Below are 10601 nucleotides of genomic sequence, written 5' to 3'. Positions count from 1 at the left end.
CTTGCAAGCCAAAGAACACCCTCCCAACCGTGAAGCATGGGGGTGGCAGCATCATGTTGTGGGGGTGCTTTGCTGCAGGAGGGACTGGTGCACTTCACAAAATAGATGGTATCATGAGGTAGGAAAATTATGTGGATATATTGAAGCAACATCTCAAGACATCAGTCAGGAAGTTAAAGCTTGGTAGCAAATGGGTCTTCCAAATGGACAATGACCCCAAGCATACTTCCAAAGTTGTGGCAAAATGGCTTAAGAACAACAAAGTCAAGGTATTGGAGTGGCCATCACAAAACCCTGACCTCAATCCTATAGAAAATTTGAAGGCTGAACTGAAAAAGCGTGTGCGAGCAAGGAGGCCTACAAACCTGACTCAGTTACACCAGCCCTGTCAGGAGGAATGGGTCAAAATTCACCCAAATTGTGGGGACCTTGTGGAAGGCTAAACGTTTGAATAAAAGCTGAAATAAATAATTATCTCTAATATTATTCTGACATTTCACATTCTTAAAATAAAGTGGTGATCCTAACTGACCTAAGACAGGGAAATGTTTACTCAGATTAAATGTCAGGAATTGTGAAAAACTGAGTTTAAATGTATTTGGCTAAGGTGTATGTAAACTTCTGACTTCAACTGTACATACCATACCAATCGTAACATATTATACTCATTTCAGTGTCCCAGATGTTTGTTTACTACGTCTACCCCTGAGTCCAGGTTATTAAGGCAGATTGCAACTCTGCCTAGAAGGCCAGCATCCCAGAGTCGCCTCTTCACTGTTGACATTGAGACTGGTGTTTTGCGGTTATTATTTATTGAAGCTGCCAATTCAACAGTAACTCTGAAATTAGTTGAATTTGATATGCAAGTATAAGGATATATTATTTGTTTTAAGCTCTTATGAACCTTCAATAATGTGTTATTATAAGGCTTATAATAGGTTATGTTGTTCAGTCCTTAGATATTGTTATATAAGTTATATAAAATGACAGCTACGACCACATTGACCATCAGGTAGAATCTGTTCATCTGGCATTAATTCTCCACATTGCTCTCACTGGCCACTTCCTGTGAGATAATGCCTCTTGTATTGTGGTTTTCTCTGCTGTGCTGCCAGTGTTTCGTCCCTCGGGAAGGGGGGGGGGGGGGGGGGGGGGTTGAGGGGATTGTTCTGAGTCATCATCCATGCAGAGACAAAAAAAAACTATATTGACCTCTGACCTCTTTTTGCATTAGAATTGAATTGAATATCAATATTCTAGCGTACCGACAGCGGCAAATGGCTTTACACAATGGCCGATGGCCGATTTCCAAACTCCTGATTTCTTTAATGAACCCAGAATAAAGTCTGTGTATTGGGAAAGCAGGGAGCGGAGGGTGGAGAGAGGGAAGAAAGAGAGGGAGGGAGGATTGAGCTCATCTGCATTTCAGATGAGGCCTCTGAGAAAAATCAACCATCCATAATTCATTACGTTTTCTACAGAGCCTAGCGACAGAGGTGATCCTAGCAACAGAATCCTAGCAACAGCAACAACCACCCCCTCACCCTATCAAGAACCTGCATGTCTGATCCAATTTAGCCAATGGAGAGAGGGAAGGAACTGAGAGGGAAAAATTATGTTTCCTTTCTCCCCCAGCTGTGTGGACATACCACTAACTCACAACCTTTCTGTGTCTGTTGCTCAGGTACGCACACACAAACACACACACAGACAAATACCATGTTTGTTGGAGAAACACTTATGAATAGAGAGTGCTTTATACATATCCACCTTTGTACAGAGGCTGGACAAAAATAATAACAACTGTCATGACGTAGACCATGTTGATCAAAACATTAACATTATTAAAGATTACAGAAAGCAAAGCAGATATTATACTTTCTCTGCTATTGCAAAAATACCTGTTGACACATTTCTTCAGGTTTGTTTATTTGCACATGGTAGCACATTTGGAAGCCTGAATATTTTTTTATATAATGTGTTTAGATTTAATATCTCCCTTCCAAAAAGTTCCTGCAGGAATACTTCAGGAAATCCCACCAGAATCCCTCAGGAAACATCGAAATGAGCATGTCCTACAATATACCATAAATCCTAGTGGTTCTACTCCTACAGGCTCCTGCAGGAATATATGTGAGATGTGCAAGATATTTTAAATTCCTTCAGGATATCTTTTTCCTGCAGGATTTCATCAAACCACAATCAGTCCACAATTGGGCCACAATCAGCCCAGGGACATTCTATGGTATGAAGGGGAAAATCTTGTATTTAACTTTAACTTCTTTGACTGAATCCAATATGGCTTTGCATCTGACAGACACAACAGCGTCTTTCTCTTTCCTGGCCAGAGGTGGGTATTATCTAGAGATGTATTATTTGGCTTAATCTAAAAATAAAAATGGGAGTCTTACCTGATCTTTCAAAAGCTAACACTGCTCATTCATGCCTCCATTCTCTATCAGGCAATCTATCACAGACACTTTCATCTCAGATGATTTCTATAAAAATAGAAGAGCTGTTGTTTGTAATGTGATTTAAAGGGCTTGTCCATGATACAGGAAAGGGGTGTCAGTGTTATATTCTGTGTTGTCCATCCAGGGCATCAGCTACAGATAATGTGCTATTACTTTGGTGGAGTCCAAAATGGCACAAAATGATACGGTCCACTTCTTTTGACCAGAGCCCTGTGGGGGAATATCAAGTAGTGTCAACCAATAAAATCTCTGAACTCTACCACTATGTAATTACAAAGCTGCAACTAAATAACATGTTAGTAAAATAATACTTAAGTAATTACAGCGATATTACACAGACATAACAGCAGCTAATTAGTGTTACCAGTTGTTATATTGTCTGTCTCCAGAAAGTTAAAACTGCTGTTCCTATCTGAAGAGAGAGAAAAAAAACATGTCAATATTTTCATTTGAAAGTGACATTGAACTTCATCAGATCTCATCGTTACCACCATCCCCTTGCTTTTTGAAAATGTGTAAGTAGGGAGGAATATTACGCTCTTTAAAATTAGAATTCAGAGAGTGTGTAATTGAAACAATTCTAGATGAGACAGTGTGTGGGTAGAGACCCCATTAAAGGGCTAGCAAGGCCTGTGTGACGACTGGGTGACACACGGCTCATTTGGATCAAGATCAGAAAACTGCAGGTCCCTTGACAGGTGGTGGTCTCTCAATGTGCTATTAGAAATAAGGACACTGCACTGAATCATATACAGACACAGGATATGTCCCAAATGGCACCCTATTCCCCACATAGTGCACTACTTTTGACCAGAGCCCTATGCACTACATAGGAAATAGTGTCATTTGGGACCTAGATATATAGTTCTAAATGAGAGAGTATGAATCATCATCTCCAGATTAAATTAAAATTATAGGGTCTCGCTGTTGACATCTATGCAATCAGCAAGGATCACACTTTGGAGTCCCATAGATATTCAATATTTAAAACTTTCACAAATGTGATAAAAATCTGAATTGCAAATTCAGTTCATCATTTCCCCTTAGCCAACAATAGTCACCTTTCTATTTTAAAAGGTAATGACTCTGAATGTGCTAGTCGGGTGAGAAAAATCCCATTAGAATGGTATGGCATGGACGAATGAAAAGCCTTACGAAATTGGGTAACCAGCCATGCAATAACCTGTCCTAGCATAGAATAGATCAGTATTTTCCTATTACTTCAGTTCAATGTTCATATGTCTGATTCTTCACATGTAGAACCACTGCCATGGATCCTTGCCAGGTTCCGTATGGTGCACATTATTTGCCCTAGCTTTCAGGATTTCACAAGGCAGCAATTTATGTCTCAACACCTCAGTCTGTGCTCTTCTTCTATTAACAATTTAGCAATGGATGCCATGGTCGCACTTCAGGATATCCTCTCTCACTCTCTCTCTCTCTCTCTCTCTCTCTCTCTCACTCTCTCTCTCACTCTCTCTCTCTCTCTCTCTCTCACTCTCTCTCTCTCTCTCACTCTCTCTCTCACTCTCTCTCTCTCTCTCTCTCTCTCTCTCTCTCTCTCTCTCTCTCTCTCTCTCTCTCTCTCTCTCTCTCTCTCTCTCTCTCTCTCTCTCTCTCTCTCTCTCTCTCTCTCTCTCTCTCTCTCTCTCTCTCTCTCTCTCTCTTACTCACTCACGATTGTTTTTCTCCATGACTGCTCAGATTAATCAGCAGTTTACTGCCGCTGTCTGACAGTTTTCCCCTAGTTGGCTCTGGTCCAGATCAGCCTGAGACACGAGCCTGCCGTGAATCAGCATATTGGCAAATGGAACAGTTGTAATTTAGTCCTGAGGGGATACAAGCTGCTGAGTAACAATCTCTCACTTCCACCCCTTGTTTCAACACTGTTTTGAATTATTCAAACAGACAACAAAAGGACCCAACGTGGCAGTTGGTACCTGCACATATGAAAGGAGTGTGAATCTCCTTGACAGCAGGATTTAACAACTGATAACAACAACACAATCGGGTCGAAGAATATGTTTAAAATTAGATGATGGATCTTCTGCACATGCAACAAGAATGAAACCAAAGTACTAGAGCCTACATTTAACTTAGAACATGAAGAAGCTGCAGTTTTCAGACAACGTGGAGCTATCAGAAAATACAATATTGAATATTACAATGATATAGCACCATGCTCAAAAGCTAAAGTTATCTAACTGTCAGGGGTTGTATTCAGTACAAGCAGCTACTGTAGTCAAGCAGTTATAAAAGACTATGGTAATTGAGGAGCAGCATGGAGAAGGAAAGAGATGAGTAGGACATGATGAGGTCTGGAAATTCAACAGCAGTACCCAAACAGCAGCTCTTTCAAGTACAATCAAATGGAGGTTTTATTCAGTGTGGAAAATCAATACACTTGAATATGTTTTTACAAAGGGTCTCGTTGTCTCTTGGTGTAACCGGATTTAATGTATTCCAGCTGACGAAACTAATTAAGCAATATCTAGCTAACTCTCCACTCTAATGAAGAGCCAGGAGCAGTCAGACAGGAAACATTGAGAATGCTGATGTGGTAGAGTAAGGTAAGGTAGGCTAACTGAGTCTGGTAATGTTCCAAATGGCACTCGCATAGTGTGCTACTTTCAACCAGGCTCTGGTCAAGCCTGGTCAAACGTAGTGCACCATATAGGGAATAGGGTTCCATTTGGGCTGAAACCTAAGTCTGTCTGCCCACATATCTCATGCAGAGCCTTGTTATACACATCATATTGATTTTGGCTGGCAATATTGACACGATGCCGTGGCCAAGGTAGGGGGACAGCTCAATAGCATCATGCTCTTTCATTGCTGGTGTAAATTGTCAATCCCACGGTGTTATATACACTGAAGGTACAAAACATTAGGAACACCTTCCTACTTTGAGTTGCACTCCTTTTTGCCCTCAGAAGAGCCTCAATTCATCAGGGCATGGACTATACAAGGTGTCAAAAGCGTTCCACAGGGATGCTGGCCCAAGTTGACTCAAATGCTTTCCACAGTTAGTTGTGTCAAGTTGGCTGGCTGTCCTTTGGGTGGTGGAACATTCTTGATACACCCGGGAAACTCTTGAGCATGAAAAACCCAGCAGCATTGCAGTTCTTGACACAACTCAAACCGGTGCGCCTGGCACCTACTACCATATCCTGTTCAAAGGCACTTTTTGTCTTGCCCATTCACCCTCTGAATGGGACATATACACAATCCATGTCTCAAGGCTTGAAACTTAACCTGTCTCCTCAGGTTATCATTTACGATGATTGAAGTGGATTTAACAAGTGACATCAATAAGGGATCATAGCTTTCACCTGGATTCACATGGTCAGTCTATGTCATGGAAAGAGCAGGCGTTACTAATGTTTTGTACACTCAGTGTATATTTTGTATCTCGCATCAGAATGTGTTGACGTCCCTTCTGCCTTTCAGCACTCTCATCAGTCTCCCCATATGACCTCTAGCCACAGAACTTTAAAGAACAACATATTTTACGACTGAATCCCAAATTGTACCCTTTTCCCTATATAATGCACTACTGAAGGGTGCCATTTGGGATGTATCCGTAGACTACAGTACAAGAAGCTTCATCACAGCAAGAGGAGGGGTAGTGTCCTTCATTGGTAGGGACATCATACAGGGTTAGGACATGGACAAAGTATGCCATGGGACAGAAAATATTGACACATTTCATGCATGGTTGATGCACATGCACAGAGAATTGTATCACAACTTTGACCGGAACAGTCCTTAGCTGCACTCATGGTTCATGCATACCTCATTGCTTCTCTCTCTATTTGAAAGGACTCAGGACTGACAGGGTGGAGTGCAATAAATGGTGGCATATTGCTTGAATACAAGAATCCTGAATGGTGAAACAGTAAACAGCCGATATATGGAGTGCAGCCAGAATATTCTAAGAGACACATACGCAAACGGGAGGCTGTATTTGGATAATAATACTTTGATAACAACATACACCAAAGTGGGATATTGAAGCGATGATTGTGACTCAGCATCCTCACGACTGTCTGCTTCCATAAAAGATTAATGGGCGTAGATCTCAGCGAAGTGTTGAAGGATGGGGGAGAGATTACACATCAGGCATTTATCCTAAAATGGCTGTTATCTATGATCCATATTTAAAACTCATCCTGCTACACCTGCTTGGTCATACATTATTAACAACCGGTGTCTCGGTCCAATGAGCTGGTTCCTCTGCTTCTCTCTCTCTCTGCTTCTCTTTCTCTCTCTCTCTCCATTTAATCCATTGGTAAATTAAGTTTCTAAATGGGAAACGTAATTACACCACGTTTTTTTGCATTTTGAATAATAAATTATGATAAGATTAGTGCCATTATAATTCTTATTTTTATGAATTATGAAGGGTTCTATGATATTTTTTTCGGTGTAGTTTTTTTCCCTTGGTTAATGTCTGAATAGCACTATGCTTCTGCAGGGCTATAATAAAAGCAGTGTGATGGATTTGTATAACAAAATGCTATAACCAAAGGAGCCTTCAGTAATCCTCAACTTTCTCTCATTTCCCCCTTACCCTCTACTACTACCCCATTTATTTTTCACAGAAATTCACACAGAACAATTTATTGTGATTAGGCATGTAAATAAAAATATAATTGCTATATTTATTTTCTCCTTTCTTCCTCTAAGTCAATTACATTTATATTGAATAGGCGGCAGTGGAGAGAGAGTGAGGTATGGAGGGAAGGAAAGCAGAGTGATTATAATGTGAGATTACAGGCAGATTGAGCAGCCATTTTGTTGTAATTACAGAGGGAGAGAGAAGAAGTAAAGGGCCCTGATGCTCAGATGGCAGTATCCATTTAATTTAGGAACGGTCTCTGCTACCTCTCAATGCTCCTGTAAATATTATATAGCCCAAGCACAGCATTCAGTGGGATTGATTGTTGGCCCCATTGTACGATTCATGGCTGCATCTTTATCTCAGTTTTATGGGTTCATTTGAATGTATCGATCCTGTTGTGTTGTAATGCACGCAGTATTACTCATGATGCACAAAGGGGGTAATAGAATGAATAAAATCAATCCTCTAATCAATTCCCTTCATAAAAGATCATGCTGTTCTTTATGTTGGTCATGGGCCTACTGACAATAAGGGGGATAATGCAGGGGAACTGCAAAGCCAAAACAAATGGAAATGGTTAAATCCTATAAGAAATGTATCTATTTCCTATTGCATATTGAGTGTCTATCTAGCAGACAAAAATAATCTGACTTTACTCATTCTAAAGAATCCTGGTCAATCCATTTAGAGAGGCTAAACCATAGAAATATAATCATTCTTGTTCTGTGGGTTGGACAAACCCATGGACATTTTTTAAGATGGGAAAACCTAATGCTCTCACACACACAATTTATAACCCAACATTTAATAGAAAAATATGTGTTAATCTTTTTTTTTTTTTTACATATAAATGCAAATTAGTTTTTCATTTTATTGTTCTGTAGCACTTTATAAATTCTAAAACATACTGGTTAAAACTTACGGAACCAAGTCTAGACTGCACACGTATATTATCTCTGAATAAGATGACAATGGCTCCACCTACTGATCTACCTACCAGCTTGTGCATTTTCCTCCCACAATACTTTTACTTTGAAAACGAGGCGATACGTTATACAGGTTATACCTTCCACTGGGTGAATGTTTATTTCCAAGTTCAAAGCAAATGTCTAGCTGAATTTTCCGTGTCTTTGGCCTCGCCTTTTCCTATTGCACACAGGCCTTTGAATTTACATTGAGATTTATATTCTAACCTAGTTGTTTGCCGTAAATCGCACCAGTTGTGTGAATTCTGGCATGCAACCCTGGTCCAATGACACTACAAGAAACCAATACATATTTAGTGGAAACGAGAAAATGCGATTTTCATTTTGTAAAATATACTACAGTTGCTAGCCACGCTTGCCCCTCTTGGATAGCATCGGCTCAGCTTTCCAGGTGTTATTGTAGCAAAGAGGGTTCCATTCTTTCTGGTTGGTCTAATGTAGCCCAATAATGGACTAAATGAGCCTACCGTTACTCCTTATAGTCCAAGGATCTTACATGTTCAGTTGAGAGGCGAATTGGCTCTGGCAGCCAAAACGGACAAATACTCCATCTAAACTAGCCGACTAAACTCAACTCCACCGTGTGCGACGTGTGTGAGCGCACTGGAGCTTCAAAGTTACATAAAATTAAGTTATCAATTACACAGAACAACGTCATGTGTAATCGGGGGCTGTTCTTTTGAAATCTGTCGTTTTTGATAACTTCCTTTATTGTGAGGTTCAGTCCGCCCACACTAGTCGCCGCTCAACTCCATCTTAAATGGCGGAGTTGGTGTTTAATCGGTTACATGTAAATAAATAGATTCTCAATTGCTGAAAAATTATGTAAAGATAGCTAAAGCGCTCTACATTTATATCACCTCTAAATAATTTCACAAATGCAAAATGTACACTTACTGTACGCTGTTTTAACCGTTTTTTACACACTTGGATGCGACTGTATTTTTCAGTGACAACACGTTCTAACGTTACCCAACATTTACACTCAGACTCGGATAGCTATTTGGCACAGGTAAGCCTGTCTTCCTCTTTTTTCAGTAAACATGCCCCGTAACATGGAAACATGGCAGTGTGGGAATTCTAACCCCATAAAGGTGTGTAGTAAGTTAACATTTTCTTTTTAGAAAATTATTTCTCGCTGATTTCAGTTCCTTATGTTCCCAAACCCGTACTGCAAGCGATGCGTTTTAAAGTTCATAACGAGCGTCAGGGCTCTTAACAAAACACCCCCGATCAGAAGTTACTATCGTCAATAGACGTAGTTAGCGTCTATGAATGGGCTAGGTCAAATGCGGTAAGATTGTAGGCAGCTATTGTTTGTATGGATATTGAAATTGACCAAAAGTGTCAAGCTGCTATGTTACTAGTATGTGCATGCATGTGCCCTTTTAAGTAATATATTGGCCAAAGCCAGTGTCCACTGTGGTATGTGTGCCACTGTGGTATGTATGTGCAGTGTCTCATCCACAGTCTGAGCGCGTCTGTCTGTGCATGGTCCTGTTCTCCCCAGGACACACAGAGGTCCTCGTGTTGGAGGAGGAGAAGGCCAACTTCTCAGGAGACTGTATTCTGGGGAGGGAACTGCAATGTTTGAAGATCTCTATGACTATGTGAAATCTCTGCAAATCCTGTTGGACTCACAGGCTGACCTAATATACCCAACTCTGAAACACTGAATGGTGTAATTGAATGAAAAGTGCTCAAAAAAGGCATGGATATCATCCATTAGAAAAGACACATTACATTACATAAATTCTACTGTCAGTCACACCTTCAAATGGCTAGTTCACATTAGCTACAGTGCATTCAGAAAGTATTCACACCCCTTGACTTTTTCTACATTTTGTTGTGTTACATCCTGAATTTAAAATGCATTACATTGAGATGTGTCACTGGCCTATACACAATACCCCATAATGTCAAGGTGGAATTATGTTTGTAGACATTTTTACAAATGTATTCCAGATGAAAGCTGAAGTGTCTTGAGTCAATAAGTATTCAACCCCTTTGTTATGGCAAGAAGTAAAAATGTGCTTAACAAGTCACATAATAATTTGCATGGACTCACTGTGTGCAATAATAGTGTTTAACATGATCTTTGAATAACTACCACACATACAATTATCTGTAAGGTCCCTCAGTCAAGCAGTGAATTACAAACAGATTCAACCACAAAGATCAGGGAGGTTTTCCAATGCCTCGCAAAGAAGGGCACCTGTTGAGCATGGTGAAGTTATTAATTGTACTTTGGATGGTGTATCAACACACCCAGTCACGACAAAGATACAGGCGTCCTTCCTAACTCAGTTGCCAGAAAGGAAAGAAACCGCTTAGGGATGTCACAATGATGCAGGCCAATAGTGACTTTAAAACAGTTTAATGGCTGTGTTAGGCGAAAACTTAAGGATGGATCAACAACATTGTAGTTACTCCACAATACTAACCTAAATGACAGAGGGAAAAGAAGGAAGCTTGTACAGAATAAAAATATTCAAAAACATGCATCCTGTTTGCAAT

The sequence above is a fragment of the Oncorhynchus mykiss genome, chromosome 28 (assembly GCF_013265735.2).
Source record: "Oncorhynchus mykiss isolate Arlee chromosome 28, USDA_OmykA_1.1, whole genome shotgun sequence".
Taxonomy (NCBI): Eukaryota; Metazoa; Chordata; class Actinopteri; order Salmoniformes; family Salmonidae; genus Oncorhynchus; species Oncorhynchus mykiss.
The sequence above is the reverse complement of the archived record's forward strand: the minus strand, read 5'-3'. Positions refer to the sequence as shown.